We start from the raw sequence: 23,915 nt of genomic DNA on the forward strand, positions 1-23,915 counted from the left end.
AGCTTTTAGTACAACTGTCTAATTGACCCTTACAGCAATATTCTGTCCAGTGCTCAAAGCGACCATTGCACATGTGAGGCACTGATTTTGGCAGCCAGAAGTTTGCTCAAGGCCTCTCAGAAAGTCTGAAATTAAATTGGGATTGCATTCAAGCCTCTTATGCCTGTGTCTTACATGCTGTTTGCTCTTTTCTTTATATTGTATAACCCTCTGTGAGGGGGGGTTGCGTGCATGTGTGCATACACACAAACATACACATAAGCACAGGGCACCCTAGGTTGGTAACCTGGAGATTGAATATTGCCATGTGTTGTGTTTGGGGCTGCACTTAAGGCTGGTCTACATCCTAAAGCTGCTGCGAAAAGCTGCTGCCAAGTGTCATGGATATGCTGCTCATTGGAGCAGCCTGCCATGAACACACTACATCCTTTTGAAGACACCCCATTGACAGATTGTCAATAGGTTAGTGAACCAGTTTTAAAGTTTATTAGTCTAGAAAGCCATGGAGAGGCCATGAAGACGTTAACGCAGACAAAGAGGTGGGTAGCAGTGAGATGGTCCTGTTTCTGATGACACTAAATTGCTTAAGGTTTTGAGAACAAACACAGAATGCCAAGAGCCCCAAAAGATTCTCTCCACATTGAGGAAGGGACTGTAAAATAGGAAACAAGACTCAGATTAAGCACAGATAAAGTGAGGCATGGTGGGGGGGAGTCCCTAGTTTCACAAATACTGTACATTGATGGTGTCTAGTTATGTAAACCCTGTTTCATGCTTGCAGGTGAGAACAAAAACTTTCAAAATGTTTTCTGTCTGCTGGGTGAGATTACCAGAGGTTTTTGTACATTTTCTGCCTTTCAGGACTTTCACTGAAGTTTTTTCCCCTGCAGAAACCTTGCATTGTGTGCAAACTACAGTACAAGGTTTCATGGAAAATGCATGTTTTTAGTGCTGCTATCCAAAACACTGCTTTTAAAAAATCAGCTCTTCTTTTTGCTATTGTGGAGGAGTGAGAAATCTCACAGTGGCTAACAATATTTTTCACTGGGAAGTCTTGATGTGTCAATAAAACTTTTTTGTTGAGGATGAATGAACAGACAGACAGACAGACAGACAGACAGACAGACAGACAGACAGACAGACAGACAGACAGACAGAGAAACACAATTCACATATATCAAAGAAAAATGTAGGAACTGGGTTTCTAAGATACACACTGTGGTGTGGACACATAATCAAAATCATTAAGGCCTAGTGGTTAAATTGCAATACTACAGTCAACCTCATTTTTATCTTGATTGGTTCAGGTAGCCAGTTCAAAATTGACTCAGCCTTTCCCCCTTCCATGGCCAATAAAATGAGTACCAGCTTGATGAGGGGCAAAGTGTTATTTGCATCATTAAGGGGTAAACCACTCAGAAAGTGCTCTAGCACTATGAGTTGTCAGTTAAAACAATACATACATACATAAAGGTAAAGGTTCCCCTTGACATTTAGTCCAGTCATGTCTGACTCTAGGGCGCGGTGCTCATCCCCGTCTCCAAGCCATAGAGCCAGCGTTTGTCCAAACACAGTTTCCATGGTCACGTGGTCAGCGCGACTAGACACGGAACGACGTTACTGTCACATACAGCACTGATGGTACCTGTCTGTCATGGGTTTGGAGGGAAAGTTCCATCCTATGGGGAGTGGAAGGCGGGACATCGGGGGGAGGAGCTGTACTGTATATATATTTGGAGCGGGTGTGGAGAAGTGGAGTTGGAGTCTGTGGGTCAGACGGTGGGTCAGACTGGGTACAACTGTTCGTCAGATAGTACATACCTGATAGGTTCAGGTTTCTATCTAGGTAGCCAGAACTGATAGGTTCAGGGTCTGTGCGTTACCTTAAAGTGTTCCGTGGGAACCAATCTGTTGTATGTGTATGATTGGGACTATACCAAGTTCCAGTATCCTATTTACCTGATCCTTTTATTTACCCTGTTTGTTGTTTCAATAAACCTTGTTCTTTTGTTTATTAAAATCCATTCCTGGTCTGGGTGACTTGGTAGAGCGAATGGTTGGTGGCAGCATAACTACAGGGTGGGATACTCCAGTAGGTCTGGGGGTGGCACAGTTACCTTCCCTACGAGGTGGTACCTATTTATCTACTCACATTTTTACATGCTTTCGAACTGCTAGGTTGGCAGGAGCTGGGACAAGCGACGGAAGTTCACTCCGTCGCATGGATTCGATCTTACGACTGCTGGTCTTCTGACCTTGCAGCACAGAGGCTTCCGCAGTTTAACCCACAGCACCACCACGTACGTACGTACGTACATACATACATACATACATACATACATACATACATACATACATACATACATACATACATACATACATACATACATACATACATACATACATACATACATACATACATACATACATACATACGATGCAGAGAGTTTTTTTCTCATGGAATTGCTAATGTGGAGTACAACCGCATAATCTTGCGTGCTGTTTTGATAGCAATAAAATACGGACTCACTCTCAGGACAAATTGATGACATTCCTGAAATTCTGAAGACTGTGTGTGGTCATTGGTGACAGGCATCTGCATAGACCGTCAAGTGCCTAAACTGTGGGGAAAGTTGTTGTAAGTCTAATTTTCGTTGCCTCTGCAACCTGTGGGCTGCCTGAAATCTTTCTAGCGCATGAAGCCCAGTCAGCCCCCTCCCTCCAGCTCACTTTGTCAACAAATCCTCCAAATCCCCAGCCAGTTATATATGAGTTATATATGAGCCAGCAAGTGGCAGGAAGGAAAGCCAACCGGCTGCCATACACAATTCTGAAATCCCAGCATTTACTGCCGCCTTCATCCCCCTGCACGACAATGAAGGATGTCAGTCTGGCCATGCTTTAACACTGTGATTGTTTCCTAACTGCTCAGTTTCCAGCTGTCGTCTTCTATCAGGAAAAAATCAAAGAGGTCAAAAGTGTCTAATAGCCATTACCAAAGGCAAAGGAGCAATGTTCTTTTCTCCAGTGCTCTTGAAGCATTTCACCATAACTCTGTAGAACAGATAAATGTGCTTAACCGTGTTTTACTTAGAGATGCATATTGTTCATTGTCTTACATCCCCATCATAATTTCCCCCACACCCTAGTCATCCCCTTGTGTTCTACAAGTAAGCCATTGATCTGGATCAAGTTGTTACTGCACTGTGTTGTGATATATTACACCATCACCTTTTGTCCACATTTTCATTGTTACAGATTGTGGTGGTTTTTGCCCCAGATAGAGCTGTTACAGCTCATCTCTGCCTCTGTAGCACACGCTTCCTTCAGATGAAGTATATGTCCTCTGTCTTGCTCATTACTCTGCAACGACGACGAGGGATTAGCTATTTCTGGAAACAGCTCCATTTCCCCTTCTCAGCCAGTCTTTTGTATTTCAGGCAGTGACTCCCCCTGCAGCTATTTATATTGCCCTGATATATATGAGTTCCCGAAGGCAAGGAAGGCAGCTGCTACAGGTGTCACAACAACCACAAAGACTCCATAGGTCACTGATCTTCATGTTTCTTTATTGGTTCTTTCACTGAAAAAAAATATTGTGTTACAAGAGAATTTTATCTGGAAGGTTTCATTGTTATAATCAAGTTGCTTGAGAAGAGAGAAATAAATGACACCGTTTATATACTGTAGAGCAGGCATCGGTTTCCCTTCTGTACAGTTGACACCCCACTCTACTAATGAAGAGAAGCTGGGCAGCAGAGTAATATTCTGACAAAATTTATCCTTTAACTAACAAGATAAAACAAATTGTTTACTTACCATTCTATTAATTCATGTACCCATTTCAAATATGGAGATTCATACAACTTTCTCCATGTCCTTCAGGTAGTTGCAGATGGCCACCCCTCAAATCTTCTGCAAGTTGAACATGCCTAGTTCCCTCAACCATTCCTCAAAGAGTTTTGTTTCCATATCTTTACCATCTTGGCTGCCCTCTGAACATGTTCTAAATTTTTTATATTCTTCTTAAGGTGGGGTGGCCAGAACAGTTGGTGAAGTCTGAAAACAAAGCTAAATGGTGTAGTACTATTACTGTACTTGCCATGATCTGGACATTGTACTTCTTTTGAGGCAGCCTAGAATTGCATCCCTTTTTGTTATTGTTGCCACTTTGTACTATTGGCTCATATTTAATTTGTGTTATATATGAGTTATAATGAAACTCCTATATCTTTTTTTCACATGTATTGCTTCCATTCCAGATGTTACCCATCCTGAATACGTGCACCCTGTTTTTATGTTTAAATGCAGACTTTTACATCCATCACAAAGTTGAAATTCATGTCAAAATTCACTTTGTTTGTGAAGAATGGAGCCAAGAACCCTGATTCTCTTTTCTGAGGTATAAGATCTCCCTCCGAGTTTGGTCTCACTCCCAGATTTGCTGAACATCCCCTCTACTCCTTTATCTACATCCTTTATAAAGACATTGAACAACACCAAGCCCAGGACAGAACTCTGCAGCACCCCACTTATCACTTCTCTCCAGGATGTTAAGAAACCATTCATAAGGGTCCTTTAGGTACAGTCTGATCAGTTGTTCCTCAGGGGCTTAAGCAGAGAGGGATTTCCCCTTCCAGCGGCTTGCTAAAATGTGCCAGAAGGAAACACACACACCCCGGGCTTGGGGATGGCTTGGGTCAGGCTTTCCCCCTCTTTCTATACCCCACAAGAAAGTTGTGGGGGGCTGGGGCTTTTTTTTAATAGCCCCAGGGGCTGTCTTTAAAAAAAGACCTGAACCAACAAATTGATTTGTGGTTCGTCAGGGCACTGGGGAGCAGTTTGTGGTCCATGGGTCGTCAAGTTTGATGACCCATGAACCAAGATGAAGCACTCATATAGTACCTAAGTACTTAAGTATAAGTACTTAGGTATTCTTGTACCATCTTTCATCCCTCCTTCCATTTCATAGTCATGTCCCTCATAAACCTCAGTTCTGTTGCAGCCCTGTTTGTTGTCATTGTTTGCAAATAATTTCATAAACTGATTATGTTATCAATGCTTGTTTGGTGGATGAGTGAATAATCAAGCCACAGCAATGAATACAGAACTGAATAGCAGCCTCTTAATTCTATGGCAGAAAATGAAGTGAAGTGGATGAATGTGCCCTCTAGAAAGTAGAAGAACACAGGTTACCATAAGTGAACAAAAGTGAGAGAACTCGCTACTATCTATGATGATATATATTTCGAGAATTGTCCTGTGCAACAATTGTTGCCTTGACCCTACCATCTCTGTTACCTTTATAGTTTTACTTACAAAAACACAAAAACATCATCCTTTCTCCTTTCCACTTATTTACTCTCTTATCTGTGTCAGCATAAAAGGCAAGGATCGTGTTATTTTTGTGTATTTTAACACAAATCTATAACGTTTTTAAAACTGAAGGTGAAATTATAACAATTCAAAAAAAAAAAAAGCTCATTGTATCAGCCTGGATGGAAGTGATCACCTCCATACATTTCAAAATGACAAATTCTCTTTAAATCTCAGCAGGATCCTAACCAATCTATAGACACTACATCTCAAAGGTCAGTTGCCAAAGGATATTCAAACAGCAACATGGTTGTCATATTGAGTGTCCTTTCTGATACAAAGAAAAACTGAAACTTGGATATAATTGCCATTCCTTCTACAGGAGAAACAATTTTATTATGCCTGTAAGCAGTAAAGGAGTTCTGGAAATCTCAGTGGTTTAGGTATCTCGTTGCAGAACCAGAGGTTGGGAGTTCGATACCCCACTGTGTCTCCTTGACAGGGGCTGACTCAGTGATCCACAGGGTCCCTTCCAGCTCTGCAGTTCTAATATTACGTATTGTATTATTATAAATATCTCTCAGTAATATTGTTGCCACTTTACAGACGGAGAAGAGGATGAGATGGTTTGATGGAGATAAGAGTTTTGATCCTAAAACTAGGTTGAGCGATGGCCTGAGCCTCAGTGCCAAACGTAGCCCATCTGTGCCCGTGCTGCCTCTGGGTTCTCCCACCTCCCACTCTGTAAGGGCACATGCAAAGCTCAACACGGCTGGAGCACTCTGTTCTTTTTTACTCAGTAAAATTCAAATACATTGTACAGAGATCAAATACTCTCCTTATTACTGGCAACATGGAAGTAGCTAGAATACAGAAAGGTGTATGGGTTTTATTACTAATACATAATATTAAAAAGTATGGGATAGTGTGTTGTCGGGAGAAATGAACACAACACAAGTAAGACAAATGCAAAGACAAATGGAAGTTGACATTTTGTGTTGCTTGCTTGTTTGTTTTTTGTATTGCCTATCTGGAAAGTGTACATGATAAAGATGACTGCAAACACCTGGAAGGATATGACTTAGTCCCAGAGGCTTAACTGTGGTGGTGCAAGGTGCCACGGCTGCCCTGTGCTCTGTTTCTGGCCTCCAGTCACAAAACCCCAAGAGGAGGGAAACGCTAATCATTTCAAGAGTGCCCCTTACTCTGTGTCAGAGCTGCCTGTCACCACCCCAATCCCCTTCGAACTGGAAGCCTGGCAGTAGCGTTTTGCTGTAGCGATGAGTGGTGGCGGGCTGCCTCTCCACCTCAGACAAAGGTGACGAGGAGAACATGGAAAGCAGCTAATTTTGAAGAAGCTGGAGGGGATGGCAGCAAGGATGACGGTTGCAGACCTGGTAGCAATCAAGAAGCATGTTGTCTGCTCCACCTCTGGAGAAGAAGGCAACCTCACTGTGTCTTTTTGACTCCCAAACCAGCCAACATCCAAGTAGGAGGTCTGCTGACATTGCTCTTCACTACTGCTGCCTTAGTAAACTCCCTCCCTGCCTTCCTTGTTGTCTGCTCCCTCTAACTCCGGAGAAGGAGGTGGCCTCCCACTGGCTGTCTTTTCAAATGGGCAACTTTCCAAGCCACCCTCTTTCTACCTTGGGATCGTGGCCCTAAGGAGAAGTAGCTGGAAGGAAGTGTGGCTTTCTTTTTCTTCTCCAGCAGCAGGAGCAGGCGACACACTCCAGCGGCCTTGGCTGCTGTTGCTTGCCATCCATCCTCACACCTCTGTTGCTGTTGTGACCCGGCCACCACTTGTCTTTTCTTCCCACAATATAAGCTGCTTTCCCAATTCCTATTTTCATGTTTTTGAAGGTAGTGTGACTTTCTAAGGCTCTTCACTGCTGATGCCACCACTCTGTGTTTTTCTTCCCAAGTAAGCTAACTGTCAGGAATACTCCTTCTCAAAGGAGAATTCGCTAGGCGAAGGTGCTGACTTCAGTCCCCAAATTCCACCATCCCTTGAACCCTAAGAGGGTGTTTGATTGGATAACCATGAGCAAGCTTCTAAACCTAGATTTCCACTAGATGTTCCCTTATTTTGAAACAGAAATTCTATTGGTTGTGTATTTTGAGACTTGCACACCAGCCTGACCCAGTAGAACACCCAAATAACAGAAGTAATTAGCACAACTTCACGGGCAAGGCACTTTCTTTAGGCAACTCAACCTTGTTCCCCTCAAGACTTCACACTTTGGTTAAATATGAAAAGATTTGTTTAAAAGGTATTAAAAATATGAAAAATATAAAGTATCAAAACAGATTACCTCGCACCGTTACAAGGCAAAGCAACTTTAGCAATTCCCAATAAAACTCCTAATAGCTCAATTACTTAATTAAAGCTATTCCTGCTACTGGCTATATTGCCCCTAGGTAATCATGAGGGACGTGGTGGCACTGCGGGCTAAACCTCAGAAGCCTGTGCTGCAGGGTCAGAAGACCAGCAGTCATAAGATCGAATCCATGCGGCGGAGTGAGCTCCCGTCGCTTTGTCCCAGCTCCTCGCCAATGTAGCAGTTCGAAAGCATGTAAATGTGAGTAGATAAATAGGTACCACCACAGTGGGAAGGTAAAATGTCGATCCCTAGTCATGCTAGCCACGTGACAACGGAAACTGTCTTTGGACAAGCGCTGGCTCTACGGCTTGAAAACAGGATGAGCACCGCCCCCTAGAGTCAGACACAACTGGACTAAAAATGTCAAGGGGAACCTTTACCTTAATCATGACTACTTGTCACTAATCTCCAACAGCTCCAAAGGGTTGAAAGAGCTTTCCATCCTTCTCTTCTTCTCTGACCTCACTTCCTGTAACTTAAATCAAAGTGTCTCTCACGTAATGATATCCAATCAGCTTAAAAGTCTTTGTTCAGAATTCCATGTTCCAAGACGTAATTTTCCAAAATCCATCTCCATAGTTCTCATGGATTTCTGCTGACACACAATTAAGATGGTGTTTCTCTTCTTCCTCTCGGTGTAATCTGGAACCAGTCTGTTGCAGGCAGAAATACAGTAAAACAAAGTCTCTTTCCCAAGTAGATAAACTCCACTTGTGGAAGGTCTGAGAAACAAGTACTACATATTCCATTGCCTTACACTAGCTACTGCACCTCTTTTTGATTTTTGCCATAGGACCATGGGGGCAGCAGTGCTTCTCCTTCTTCTAAATTCAGTCCCTGGATGGGCCAGGCAGGGGTGGATGGTAGCAGAACTTTGCACGTTCTTTGAATCCCTATCTATGTGTTCCAAAGGAGCATCAGATTGCACTGAAAACACAATAACGATGCTGCTTGTGCACCAAAATTGCTATTTACATCTCTGCTTAGCTTGCTTGGTAAAACATAAGCACAGAACCAGCTCCTCCTTCTTTATCAACAAGGAGTGCTTTTAATGGCTACAGGCTAAATCCAACTTCTAGTCCCAGCTACAGTAGGGTTTAGAGCAGGAATGGTTAAACCATGGATTGTTATTGAACTTTGGCTCCAAATATGGATCCTTCTTACTGCTTGTTACCTTCTGGTAGGACTCTGTTTCTTGGCCTTGCTTTCTAGATGTTTCTGGCCTGGCTCCTCTCTTTGTAGGGCAGCTCCTTCATACAGGGACCTTGTCCACCCTGAAATAGCTATCCGTTATAAAGATGGCAAATGATCACCAAATTTCTCATTTTCTGTGATTTTTCCCAGTCTCACAGTGTTGAGACCTCCTGCCCAAACATCCCACTGTGTCAGTGAGATTCCCACAAAATGAGTGAAATTATCCCTTGTTAAGTTACACCTGTGATGTTATGTAGTCATACCTTCAATATTGGAAAAGAACTTCTTTATAAATGGCTCCTTCTTCATTAGGACAGGTGAACCACTGTTCTGTGGGGGGGGGGGGTTTACATAGAATGAGAGAGAGAGAGAGAGAGAGAGAGAGAGAGAGAGGACCCCTTGGTTGTTTTAACTAACTTCCCCTCCCCACTCCATTCCATTCCACAACCACCACCATGGGCACCAGCTGCCACTTCAAGTGGCTCATTATTTGTACCTAGTTACTTCCAGGTTTTTCAAAAACCCAGTCCAGCCTGAGTGACTGCAGTCAGGAGCACATGATGTATCTTCCCATCTTTGGGTCCTGACCAACAGATTACTTGTAAGTCGTATGGACTGCCTATCTGTGCTTTCTGGCATCTCATATGCCATGAGAAGCTAGAAAGAGAAAACCAATGAAGCATGCAATGAACTTGGTAAACAGAGCAGTTTGAGTATCCCTGTATATCATCACAACAATCTGTTTACCAGAACAAGACATCTTTCAATTTGCATGTTGAAGGCAAACAGTCATGCAGCTTGAGTTGTATCAAGAAATGTACAGTAAAATTTATTATTCCAGCAACATCCTTAGATTAATTCCTTATACATTCATTGTGCTCTTTTAAAATGCTGAAGAACATAACTAAATCATCTTAGCACAATTTTCCACCTAAATAAAATAATGCTATTTCTGTTAAAGTGTCAAAAATAATTGCACACACAGAAAGCAGTCCTGCTTGTTTTCACCTAATTGGGTGTTTCAGAAACAGTTCATTCAACAGCCTCCATTCATTACCAAATTGAGATTTTAAAATCATGCTTTTTTATATACCTTTCTTTTCTCATGCATGCATCCTAAATCAAAGTCCAAAGAACAGCTTGGTTTGGTTTTATAAACATAAGTTACTGCCTTAAGTTTGACCAAGCAAGCCTATATGAACTGAAATAAATAAGGACACATATGTGGGAAGCAAACTCCATGTGCAGAGCAAAGACTCCAGGCCCACAAGTAATAATTGCTTTGGAAGATGTGTTGAGGGCCATTGCCAAGAGGCAACAATGATTATCCAGTATTTCTCATTATTTGAACAACATATTTTATTGCATCTGCAATCTTTTTCAATATGTTGATACACAATGTTCTCTCATTCAGCATAAGTAATTGCACACATGGATCTGATCACTTCCCAATGACAGTTAAATGGCCATGATTGTGAAAAGCATCAAACATTTTGCCTACATGTTTCTTTAAAATGAATTAAGAAGATTTCTTCAGGACTAAGACTCATTGTTTGAGTCAAGGGGTTAGCAAAAGGAATCAAACGCATATGGTGGGGCTAGCTTGATTTTACCATTTGCCCATCCTTAGAACACATTTGTGCTCTACAACATTACAGTCAGCTGCAAGGAACATACAATGCCAGTAAAGAGCAAGGACTCCTTTATGAAACTAGACATGGAAACAGGCAAGAAATTAAGAAGGTTATAGTGATGATGAGAATGGAAGAATCAGGAAAAGGCCACATGGTCGTGGAAACAATACAAATACAGGAACAGGTAATACCTTTAATCGATCATTAAGAATATAAAACAAAAAACAAACCGTGAGCTTTCAATGATAAATCATCTTCTTCAAGGCTGTGCATGGAGTTCTTGTGGGTAGTTCCAACCTATATGCTGTTATTAAAGACCCAGATTCACAGGGCTGATGATGTTAAAGCCAGGTTCACTTCTTAGGTGGAGACAGTGCAATATGCAAGTTGCTTTCAAGCCCCTCCTCAGCTAGCAGTTTGGAATTTATGGCCCACCTCTTAAAACAAAGGACAGTCAGGCAATCTGAGGGCCCCTCATTCCCCCACTTTTTGAAACTCAAATAATTTTTGGCTAGGGGAGGGAAGAATGCTCAGGAGCATGGCCTGCCTCTAACAGAGTTGGAATTAGGAATTCATTTAAACCGCCAACAGCTCTCTAGGCTCTCATAGACCTAATTCCACTTTATCATGACCTTCAAGTCCACTAATGGGACCACTCTGTTTCAAATTATCTATCCTTTTCTCTTTGCCTTAGTGTCTTTCCTTATCTTCTTCATTGCCACCGATTTATACAGAATTTATGTCAAGATCTGAGCACCTATCAGCTGGGCCAGCTATGCCATTAAGCTCCAGATGCTTCGGCAGCAGATTTGAGGTAGAAGGCAGGGGGAAGTGAGGGACGCTTCCTTCTCTTGTTACTGAATCTCCCGAGTGTCCATCTCCTTTTTATGTCAAAGCCATATATGTCACCTGACTGAACACAGAAGCCAAGGTCTTATTGAAACACAGCTTGCTTGCCCATCCTTTTTGGTTACTAAAACTAGTAAAAATGCCTCTTGCTGCATGTGCATTTCAACCCCTCCATGTAGAAGTGCAGACTTACAGCCAATCCTATGCCTGAGCAGGCATTATCTTTGAACACCTTATACTAGTCTATGGGATGTCCAACAAAACATGCAGGATCATAATTTCACCAGATCCCATTTATTCTACTGTGGTCTCTGATGGCCAGCTTAAATATACTTTCTCTAGCGTGAGAATGAGTGCTACTCCAGAGTAAATGTGAGTAGGACTGTGGAGTTTCAACGTATCCCTACACATACAAATAATCTTTTTGGATCCAATATCATCCACTCCTACTGGCAAAATATTCCTCAGTTCTAATGGTTTGGGATTAGATACAAAGGCAAGCCTCAGACTGCCCAATTTTGGTCCAACAGCTGGCACACACTTTAAAGACAAGACCTCTAAGAACGCTGCTTCTTAAGCCATTCCTGGCAACCTGTCATCATCTAGGTTTTTGATTGTCTTTGACTGTAATTTCAGGTCCTAGATCTAAGAACTTGGCAAGGCAGTAAATTGAGCTCCCTGTGGTAATTTCATAGCAACACATCAGAAAGGTAAGTAAATTATTATTTTTCCAGTTTTATGATGATTGCTTTTGCAATTTATTGATTGTATGTTTTATTCATTGTATGGGAGTGTGTATCCGGTGTTATCTGAGACCAACAAAGACATTTTAAATGAATGGCCTTAGAGGAAACAAATGCCATGAATGGTGCAGCATGGGTGAAAGATTCATTTCAGAAGCTGGAAGAGTCAGTAGCCCTCTCAGATCACTTTATTGGGAAGAAAAAGCCTATAATGCACACCTATTCAGGCACACTACAGTCTACAAGGCAGCAAAAACTGGAGCCAGTCCATTGTGCCTCTTCCCATATTGATACTATATGCTCTTGTAACAGCTGAATAGGGTGCTGAATAACCAGAGGGTGAAAAACCATGCATATACAAAACAACCTTCAGAGTCTCGCATGTGTTAAAAACCCTATGCTGTTTTTAAAGAACCAAACAAAAATACAAAATATTCTCAAAACAGAGTTAATATGTAGAAGACAAAACCTGACTCTCTCCTAAGCGAGCCATGTTTTTTTCCAGCAAATATTCTACTATACATTCACTGCAGAGGTTACACTCTGGAAGGACTTCTCTTCATTGGGGTTCTTCTTTTTCACAGAATGCCTCAGAGGATTTCTCCCTCAAGTGCTTCCTGGCTGTGATCCTTGGTGTTATGCACTGCAGCTAATGCTTTAATATCGCTCATCTGTCGCTCATAGACAGTGTAAGAGCAGCAGTTTTGCATGTTTTAAACACGGAATTGTCCCACCTCAATCACCTATTAAAAACCACCCTATCTGAACATGTCAGCATGAACTCTGAAGCCCATCATTCTTGGACTGAGCTGTGTGATGTGGGCCTGGATGCAAAAAGAAGACAAGCCCCCTGCATCTTTTATAGTTGTGCAGAAAAGGGTTTAGCACCTGTTAGCTTGCATGATCTTTCAACTTCCTTTCTAGAGTTCCTTCATTTTAGAGAAGTTTCCTCTTTTGATAACAAATGGAACTGTGTCAGATCTGCTTTGTGAACTGATCTCTCTTGCAAGCCTCTCCTATTTTACAGTACTGAATTACTTCCCTACTTGCTGCAGGAGCCCAATAGAGAAGATCTCGTTTAAAATAACAAGTCAGGATGTGGCTTGGCTAGGGCTCCACACTGGCCTCCAGTGAGGAGAAAATAACAGTAGTTGAACCCCTTGGGGGGGGGGGTGTGTGAACATTTTGTCAGGGGAAAGGACACTGGACATTGCACATAACGAAAAACACACATAATAAGGAACACATGCCAGTCCCCGGTCAAGGCAAAATGAGTCCCAATGAAGTGCCACTGAATGCCAATTGACTGATGTTAGTCATGGCTAACTATCTCCACATCACTCCTTAGATACTTCACTATACTTCACTTACCTTGAAAGCCCTATTAAGGTTGCTACAAGTCAGTTCTAACTTGATGGCAGGTAACAACCATATTGTATCAACTGTGGGTTGCAACCATTGTTAGCCACATGGCAGTTAGGAGCTCTCACCCTCAGTTTCTCCAGAACAGGACATTAACTCCTAATTCATCATAGAGGGTCACATTCAGTCCATTAGAACTATCGCCAGGCTTTGTATGGGGTCATGCCGCACTGCCCATTGTGTTGTTTTTCATTCGTGATGGCTACTGCTTTTCTAGGTCTTCCCTCTGATTTAATAATAGGTAACAGTGAGTAGAACTGAGCAAGCTTGGAAGACCCTGGGCTTTTTACGCTTGATTTCTCCCCAGCCTGCCAGTGATTTCAGTTGATATTCAAATGGTGAGGCTAAGAATAGAGCAAAGCAAGAACATGGACTTTGCACGAATTTCTGCACTGAAGTTGCGCAGCAGCTGAATTGATGACAATGCAAACTGTCATACAATAGTTCAGCATTTGGATAGTTTTGTGAACAAATTGGACACAGAAGAAGTTCACAAAGGGGCATTACAGCGGTTTCCTTTGCTCTTCCAATCTATTCCTATGCTCAAATTTCCATAGCATAAGAGCCTTCCAATAACTGCCCCCAAAGGAAACAGAGGTGCCCATTTTAACACTGGTCAGTGTTTAAATTTTTACTTCAGTTGTCTGTGCAACTCTGCAAACATCAGGAGAAGAACAACTTGACTTAAACTGTGCCCACCACCACCACCACCACACCATGTCGCTGGAGAAAGACAACCTCTGGAAATGGAGCCTTGTGCCCTAATTCATATCTTCTGCCAGTCTAGAACTTAATACTCCACAAGGCAAAGATGAAACACACAGAGCCCGTAAGTCAATACTCCTGACAATTAAATAACAAACATCCATTTTTCTTCCAGCTTTCATACTACTGTAAAGGGAGAAGCATACTGTAAAGGTTAGACTAGGGACAAAAGTGTTGTGATGATTATTTCTGAGCATAGTTCTTATTTGGTTGTATGGGCCTATATGTAAACATTAATTTGTATCACAGAGTTTGCACCTACCTTCAACCCAGGAGTGAGTTTTTTCCTGGAAAAATAATATAGTCCCACATAATTTACAGCAGATTGGCAAGGATCTTCAACTTCCAGAGGCTCAACTATGGCAAAAGCAAATAGCCTTATTCCCCTCCTAAATTAGGCTACTCATGTCAAGAGCTTAAATAATTTTAAGGGTGCCAAATGAAAATTCAAAATTGTTAAAGATTTTCTTTACCTCAGTTCAGTCATTAATCCAAAGTACTCTGCAGCTAACAGATTAGAAGAAGAATGAGACTTGAAAAAACAGCTGTGAAGTTAGATTAGATTAGGTATCCTTCAGTCTCGAGAGAATATGGTAATGTGCTCTCAATAGAGGACTTGGAACAGTGTCTAGTGTGGCTGAGAAGGCCAATTCGAGAGTGACAATCCCTTCCACGCTGAAGACAAATACAATCTGTCCCCTGTCCAGCTCCCTGATTTGGCTGGTTTCAGGACTGCCTCTTTGCCTCAGCCTGTTGAACAAGTGCCTCTTCAAAATGGGAGAGCCTCTAGGCTGATCGCTCAGATGTCAGAGTTTCCCATCTGTTGAAGTCCATTCCTACGGCCTTCAGATCCTGCTTGCAGATATCCTTGAATTGCAGCAGTGGTCTCCCTCTGGGGTGCTTTCCCTGCATGAATTCTTCATACAGGAGATCTTTTGGAATCCACCATCACCCGTTCTCACAACATGCCCGAGCCAACATAGACGTTATTTCTGAGCAGAGTTCTTACTTGGTTGTATGGGCCTATATGTATACATTCACTTCTTTCACAGAGTGAAAGCTATGAAGTAACTTTGATTAGAATAAGGATGTCTCAATGAAGACCAAGATTGTCTTGATATCTTCTATTGCTGTGTACAAATGTGAAAGCTAGACAGTGAAAAACCTGACAGGGGGGAAAAACCCTTTTCATTTGAAAAAAAATGATGAAGGAGAGTTTTGTTGATATGAATCACTAAAAAGACAAATAACTGAGCATTAGATCAAATCAATCCCAAATTCACTCTATCTCTAAAAACAAAAATTACTGAACTGAGGGTCTCATACTTGGGACACATCATGAGAAGACCAGACTCACTACAAAATACAATAATACTGGGGAAAGTTGAAGGCAGCATGGAAAAGGGAAGACCAAATATGAGATGGATTGACTCAATCAAGTTTGCGAGACCCAAGAAGAGCTGTTAATGATCATTTGGAGGACAATAATTCAGTTCCACCATAAGTCTGAAGTAAACAACAACAACACAACATAAAGACAAGATGATGGACCCTGGAGCATGACAACATGGAATGGACATCCAGCAGCATATCTGCATCAGGTATGTGCACACAGCCTTGCTGCTATTCATAGATATCCCTTGTTGAATTGGGCTCTGCTCCTAGCACTCCAACATCTAGGAAGTGAGGGCGAAACTGCAGCTATTTATTTTGCAATAAAAAAAAAGTATGCATGTCTGTAGTACACCGAGAGTGCCACATTTTTCAACAGGACATCAAGGAAGAACAGCCATCAACCAAAGCCCCTTCAACAAGGAGAGAGAAGGAGGGGGGAAAAACCAGGGAAGGGAGATACAGTATATTCATCCAAAATCTTCTGTTTAATATTAATGTTTTCCATGTGTCACTTGAGGATGTTGAAATGCAGTTATAGATGGAGTTCGTTCCCTTGAGCTGTTCAAAAATGTTAACAAATGCACAAAGGATCTACCTCCTTGAAATTCAGTTGAGTAAACTAATAACCAAATGCAAAGAAGGGCTTTTTTTTCTGTTGCAGAAGTGGAGGTCTGGAGCAGCTTGTCACAAATGGAAAACTACACCTGCTGACATGTCCTCTTCTTTTAAAGAGAAATAGCTCAATTCTTCGAATCACCCCCCCCCATACCTTTGTGTGGGCTTGGTGGAAACAGGGAAAGGATACACATTTTTTCCTTTCCAAGGGAATTTGCCAATTAGTATTTTCTTCGTAGGTCTCACTCTCCCTTATAATTCTCTCCATGTTATCCTAAGACCAAATACTGTACTCTAAGGAGAGTCCACCTAGCCTGCAAATACATCCCATGCTGTTGGAAGATTAGGGCTTTTGGTCACAGGTGTTTGTGGATGGTGTGTGCGCTTGTCCCACAATCCTAAATGTATTTATTACTTCAGTGCACACAGACAGACACCATGCATTATAGTGGCACACGTGTGTTACGGTAAAATAATACTGTGCAGACTCCCCGCCTTCAGCTCCTCTAGATTGTTTTGCCTTGGGTTGCTCCCAGTCTTTGAAATGAACTGCCAGGCTGGCCCCTTCCCTCTTGTCCTTCCGGGGTCACTCGAAGATCTTTTTTTTCAGGCAGGAATGCATGTAAGCATTCTCTCTCTCTCTCTCTCTGTCTCTCTCTCTCTGTGTGTGTGTGTGTGTGTGTGTGTGTGTGTGAAGAGAAGAGAAGAGGGGAAGCAGCAATAGGAACTATCTCTAATTGGGGGCAAGGCATGTTTTTCTGCTGTTCAGATGCGCTGTGAAGGAAAGGAGTGGGAGTAAGGTGGTGCCTGAGCAAATGCCTGCCTACGTACCTGCCTCTGTTTGTTTGAATACTTGCTTACCTTCCTGCTGTCTTTATGAAAACCACTTTTTCTCCTGGTATCACTGCCATTTGCTGCTGTGCATTTCATCCCTACCCAGCCATAAGGGGCACCAGCCACTACTGAACATGACCGACAGTGGACGGCAGAGTATATCTGTACATCATTTGCTAAGGGACAGGGATCACGCATGCTTTTCTGCTGATGTCCTGCTTGTGAGCTTCCGATTAGCGCAACTCATTGATCACTATGTAAACAGACGGGCTAAACAAGCCTTTGATCTGATTCGGCACGGCTCTTCTTATCCTCTTAAGAATGTTGGTCAGAGTGCTTAACTGGGTGAGGAGGGAGGGGACGCCTCATTTCTTGATGCATTGAATAAATTACCAAGGATTTCCAATTCATCTGGCTTCTAAACATGAACATCAAATGTATACAAATGCCTACTGGCATGGCTTTTTGAGCCTACAGCAGCCGGGGAGTCTCTTGAGATCCTGTTTTGAAAACATCCTTGCTCAGCCCTGGCTTAAATAAGCTGACAACAAAAAGGACATCCCTAAGCATGTTCTAGGTGCATTTCCGCCCAGAATAGGCCAGTCGCACACATCCAAATGGGATCTAGCAACCAGGGCATAAAGTTCACAAAGAAGCTTTTCAGTCTTCAACCCTTGCACCTGTTTTTAGAAACTGAGCACTGCCATCTACTGATATTAACTATTTTTAAAATTTAGTGTAAAATACTGAATACAATCACATAGTGTGTGCTATGTTTTATAGGACAGCAGTCGTTCCCAAAATATCAGAAGTTAATTCTCTCAAGTTACCATGTATCTCTCACAGACTGTTGGAGATCACATTAGATATGAAATACCATTGCTGCCCTCCATACCATGCTATCACCATTAGTTAGGCATCCTTCAGTCTCGAAAGACTATGGTAACGTGCTCTGTATGGAGGACTTGGAAAAGCGTCTAGTGTGGCTGAGGAGGCCAATTCAAGAGTGACAATCTCTATTTATACCTGTTGGAAAACACTACGTACTGTCTCATCCCTCCTATGAAAAAATGTCAAATTTCAAAGTCACATGCATTTATTGTTGTAGCTATTTACTTTTATTTCTGAGATATATATTTTAAAAGACTTGCAAATAAAATAGAGTTAAATAATAAAAATGATGGCTGAAATCCGATTGGTATAACTCCACCCGCAGAATCCTGATGATGTCATTAACAGGGCCTCATTTTTGGAAGTTAAAATTTCCTGCTTACGTCACACAACTCCTACAGCTCCCATGTAATCCCTTTCATCATGTGGAAGCTGTGGGAGCCACAGGGCAAGAGGAGGACGTTTTTAACGACTGTACTAGAAATCACCATTGGGCAGGATAACATTATGATTTCAAAAATTAAACATTTCCTCATTCCTTCCTGCAGCTGTCATGGTTTTCACACAATGAAAGGAATTGCATAGGAGCTATAGGATCCATGGGAGAGATGTTGGAAATATTTGATTTCTGAAAAATCTCGCAGTCAATGTTCCCTCTAAGCTGTGCAGGTGCAAATTGCTCTTTCATTGCATTCAGTCTTCCACTGGCACGGAGCAGAAATCCCACCCCACTCACACGGGGCTCACATGGGCCTCATCTTTCCCCACCATTCACCCACGCAAATTAGAGGGATAATAAATTGGTCTAAGGTTGAAAGTATACTGAGATACTGATGTTATTGGATCCTGAATTACAACTTCAAGAAGTTACTGTTTGTAGTTTAATTAGTACATGTTTTATTTTTTTGTTGTAAGCTGCCCAGAACAGTGCATCACACTAATGTGGCAGTATGTCAATCAATCAATCAATCAATCAATCAATCAATCAATCAATCAATCAATCAATCAATCAATCAATCAATCAATCAATCAATCAATCAATCAATCAATCAATGTGTTCAACTATTCTTTTGTCTCAAATCTCACAAGCCTGGGATTTTGATTAAAATTAAATATTAGCACAGGCTATGAAGGAGTAGTGTTTGTAATAAACCTTCCTATCCATAGTACCAAAAACCGAAGGCTAGCACAAATTCTCCTTAGCCAATTCAGCATGAGACAGAGCATAGCATCAGGTCACAGACGCATGGGCTCAAATACCTCTTCAGTAGCAAAGCTCAGTGGATGCTCTTGGCCCAGCCACTGCCCATCATGCATGCCGTCTCAAATTCCTGCAAAATTTTGGTAGCCAAATGTGAATTAAAAAAAAAAAACAGTCCCTAGTAAGGATAAGCCTTGTAGAATCCATTGGATACGTAACATTTATTTGCCCTGGAAATGCACATTCACACATTTAAACACTGGGTTTTTGCCTGTAGCACAGCATTGTTCAGTTTGAAAATGCACTTCCTTCTGAATTGCTGCTTAGATGAAAAAAGACTGGGCTAGCTTAGTGAGCTGACATGTGCCATAATAATAGAAAGTGATTGCTATCATTCTCCTACCCAGAGACCATGTTTCCTTCTCTGTTGTAATTCTTATCTTAAATCTCCCCTTTAATGGGATAGTCAGTTCCATGCTCTGTTTCTCCATGTAAAACAACCTGTTTAGTGCATTTGGGTTCCAGAGACTCTGTAAATCGTGGACAGGTGTTCCCCATCCCCCACCCCCTGCCTGTATTGCACTTCTCCTCTTTCAATTTATGTTCCCCTAAGAACTGCTGCTAAAGTTACATGTGTAAAGATTAAAGGCAGGTCTACTGTGGCTTACAGACATCAAAAGCCATGAGTCGTACGCGACTGGAGTAAATTGAACGGTACTGGCTTTTGTTAGGCTACAAAATCCTCTCATTATTATGCCAGTGGTGACTGTGCTTTCCTAGTGCTCACAGATGTCCATCAGAAGCGATAAATACAATCTCTCATGAGAACCCAAGGGCTCTAATCCTTGTGGAGAAGGGTGGCAGGATGTTTTATTTGATTCTGTTGCCCCAACAAAAGTGAGTAGAGGAAGACAAAGGAGGCACACATTCAAGGGACCGATGGGTTTCTTTTGAAGAGCAGAAATCTTTGTAAGGAGGACTCAAAACACCAGTAGCCTCATAACTGCAGCAAGAAGGAACAGCTAGTCTGCTCCTGGTGGTGTGTCGTCACTACCAGTGCAGATTGCCAGAGGGTAGCCAGGGGTAGCTCAGCAGACCTCAGGTAACAGAGAGGGCCAAACCAAAATTGCCTCACCTTATTTAAAAAAAAAAAACCCAGTTCTGGTCTAGCCTCTTAACCTGAGCAATTTATTGCTCAAGCAAAGAATAAGGTTCACAGAATGCCTGGACCTTAGTGAGAATGAAGATTTACATATTTTTTATTGTTGTTGCAATGTGCCATCAAGTCAGAACTGACTTTTTAGCATCCCTAGTAGGGCTTTCAAGGCAAGTGTGGTATTTCAGGTGTGATCTTCCTAGTTCCATTTCCCAGTGAGTTTTCATGGCCACGTGGGAATTTGAAGACAGGCCTCCTGAATCCTTGTCTGTCACTCTGCTATACCATACTGGGTATACTTATGTATAATATATTTAAAATATGTAATGAATGAATTATAGGCAATATTTAAAACATTTTATGATGTTCAGTTTATAGCCAAGAATATAGGTATATATTTATATATTATTGGCTGAAATCCTCTTGTTTAGCATAGCTAGTTGCATTAGAGTAGGCCCACCGAATCAGCATCAGGGATTTGGTGAGTCAACTCCTCTGTAAATCCATTGATTCACTAAAGTAAGTTACAACTAGATTAGGCCCATTTGAATTAATGAACGTTGACTCACCAAACCCCTACTGATTCAATAGGCTTACTCTAGTGCAACTTACTATACTAAGCAACAGGATTTAAACAATTGATAGGTATCTCTGTATTTATAGAATGCATAAATACTTAAATACCTAATATAATATATATATATATATATATATATATATATATATATATATATATATATATATATATATATATATATATATATATATATATTCTATATATATATATATATATTCTTTTAGCATGTTATAGATATATTCTTTTAGCATGTTATAGATATATTCTTTTAGCATGTTATAGATATATTCTTTTAGCATGTTATAGATGTAGCATTCACAATTATCCACAGTTTTCAGTATCCATAGGGGGCCATGGAACCAATCCTCCACAGATATAGGGGTCCTACTGTATTGTATTAATTTATTTTAAAGGCCAAACTGTTGCCTGGAAGTCCGAACAAACTTCTGGTTCCACACCCAGAGCACTCATTCTGCCCAAGCTAGGGATGAAAGAAATATTTCAGCCTGGTTTAATGGTTAGAATATTGAGTTAGCGCTCAGGAGACCTGGATTCAAATCCTAACTCAGTCAGGAAGCTTATGACAGAACAATGCTGTATCAATCACACATTCTCATGGCCTGCCCTATCTTCACAGAGTTATGAGCAAGAAGTGGGTGGGGAGAGCCATGTAGGCCATCTTGAGGTCACTCGAAGGAAAAGAGAATATAACTGTATCAAATAATACATGTAAACCAGGAGTGCATTTTTAAAATTGAAAAATACAAACAATGGAAAACACAAAATATAAAAATGCATATAGTAGCACAAATATGCAAGCAAATATGTGCATTATGGAAACTGCATGCAGGGCCACTTTATTCAGAGGGCAAAGTGGGCATTTGCCCAGGATCCACTGTCTGTAGGGGACCACAAGAAGAGGGGTGATTTCCTTCGTGATGGGGCTGCGCAGTCTGAGCTGGTCACTGCTCACTGGGCCTTTGAAGTCTTATGTGTGCTGAGGCCACATGATTTTCTTTTCATTGTAATGTTGTTTGTTTGTTTACCTAAGCATTGTTCACTTATTACTGCTACCAAGATTACCTTAGAGAGTACAGTAAGTCTTATTTATATTACATTATATTATTCATGCTGTGTGACCTACTGTATTTAGGTGGGAGGTAAGGAAGAGTGAAGGAGGAGGAGGGGGCCCCCTCCACTATTATATTCTTTGCCCAGGGCCCCCCAGAGCCTTGAATCAGTCCGGACCTCATGTGGAAAACCTTTACAGGAAGACAAAGCAGAGTCTTGTAACCAGAGGCTCACAAAGGGGTGGGATGGGAATGCAGGTAGGGTTCAAAAAAAAAAAGCAACAAAATTGAGGCAGGTGGTTTTCCCCCCCATATCTTTAGCCAACACACTGTATGTTCCAACTTTTTATCATTTGGTGATTTTCTGGCTGGGTAAGATACTGCACATTTATCATGGTGGGAAAAGAGGAGCCAAAAGTGTTGAAGTTTCTTCGGCTCCATAATGAATATGGGCAGAGAATGGAGGTCTCTGAGGGAACTGACCACCTGCTGTCTTTCCGAAGAGCATTCTGGAAAGTTGTAGTTCTTCCATTTTGCTCGGATTGACTTACCACGCAGCACTCACAGTGATGAGAAACATCGTACCCAAGGATCATGGAGGTTGCCTTGTTAGCAACTGATGGGAACAGAACAGGATTAAATGTACTGGTTCCAATATGTGGAAGTGAAATACAGCATGACATCTTTCTTAAGATACAGCATGACATCTTCCTTAAGTATCATTGTCATAAAAAAAATGGTGACAAGTGAAAACAGTTTTGTTTGTTTGTTTGTTTGTTTGATTGATTGATTTATATCCCGCCCATCTGGTATATTCTACCACTCTGGGTAGCTACCAACAAACATATATACATTAAATAACACAAAACCATTGATCTAATCAATAACAGAAACAGTGCACAAATACAATAAATAATGAATAGCGAAAGAAAAAAAGAGTCAAGTGCTGACAGGAGGGAAAGCCTGGATGAACATCCATGTTTTTAGTTGGGTTTTAAATGTGCCCAGTGAAGGGGCCTTGCGAATCTACGCCGAGAAGGCCCGGTTTCGTCCCTTTTCCCTCCAGGCCTCCCTCGGCATCAGGCTCCTCAACCTCACTTCCTGGCTCGCGTGGGTGGTCCGGGTAGATCTTGATGGGAGCAGGCATTCCGCCAGGTATCGAGGTCCTAAACCATTTAGGGCCTTATAAGTAAGCATTAATACTTTGAAGTCAATGCGGAAACGAATGGGCAGCCAGTGCAGCATGGTCAGAATAGGAGAAATGTGCTGGTGTTTTCTCACTCCAGTAAGGAGTCTGGCCGCTACATTCTGCACTACCTGAAGTTTCCGCATTAGCCTCAAAGGCAGCCCCACGTAGAGTGCATTACAGTGGTCTAATCTTGAGATTACGAGCGTGTGCACCAAGGTAGTGAGTGCCCCCGTGTCAAGGTAGGGCTGCAGCTGGGCTATCCACCAGAGGTGGAAGAAAGCGGTACGGACTACCGACGCCACCTGCGTTTCCATGGTGAGCGTCGGGTCCAAGTGTACGCCCAAGGTGCGGACCCCACTCTTCACAGCCAGGGTCACCCCCCCGAACGAGAGTCACCCAGGCCGCCAGCCACGGGAGCACCCACCCTCAGAACTTCCATCTTGTCTGGGTTCAGCCTCAGCCCATTTTCCTGCATCCATTGCAATACGGTCCCCAGGCAGCACTGAAGGGACAGGACAGCATCACCTGCAGTTGGTGAAAAGGAGATGTAGAGCTGGGTGTCATCCGCATACTGATGACACGATGCTCCACACCCCCTGATGACCCCACCCAGCGGCCTCATGTAGATGTTAAACAGCACTGGGGAGATAGTCGACCCCTGTGGAACCCCACAATTGAGA

General features: G+C 42.0%; 1 long non-coding RNA gene across 1 annotated transcript; it reads left to right on the top strand.

The window, feature by feature from the left end:
- The first annotated feature begins 2,196 nt into the window (after window positions 1-2,196).
- On the top strand, window positions 2,197-17,152 carry LOC140707614 (uncharacterized). The gene is made up of 2 exons (XR_013542175.1): window positions 2,197-10,712; window positions 12,014-17,152. It is a non-coding gene; the product is annotated as an uncharacterized LOC140707614 (long non-coding RNA).
- Window positions 17,153-23,915: the final 6,763 nt, after the last annotated feature.

This window comes from Pogona vitticeps, chromosome 1 (assembly GCF_051106095.1).
Source record: "Pogona vitticeps strain Pit_001003342236 chromosome 1, PviZW2.1, whole genome shotgun sequence".
NCBI classification, from domain to species: domain Eukaryota; kingdom Metazoa; phylum Chordata; class Lepidosauria; order Squamata; family Agamidae; genus Pogona; species Pogona vitticeps.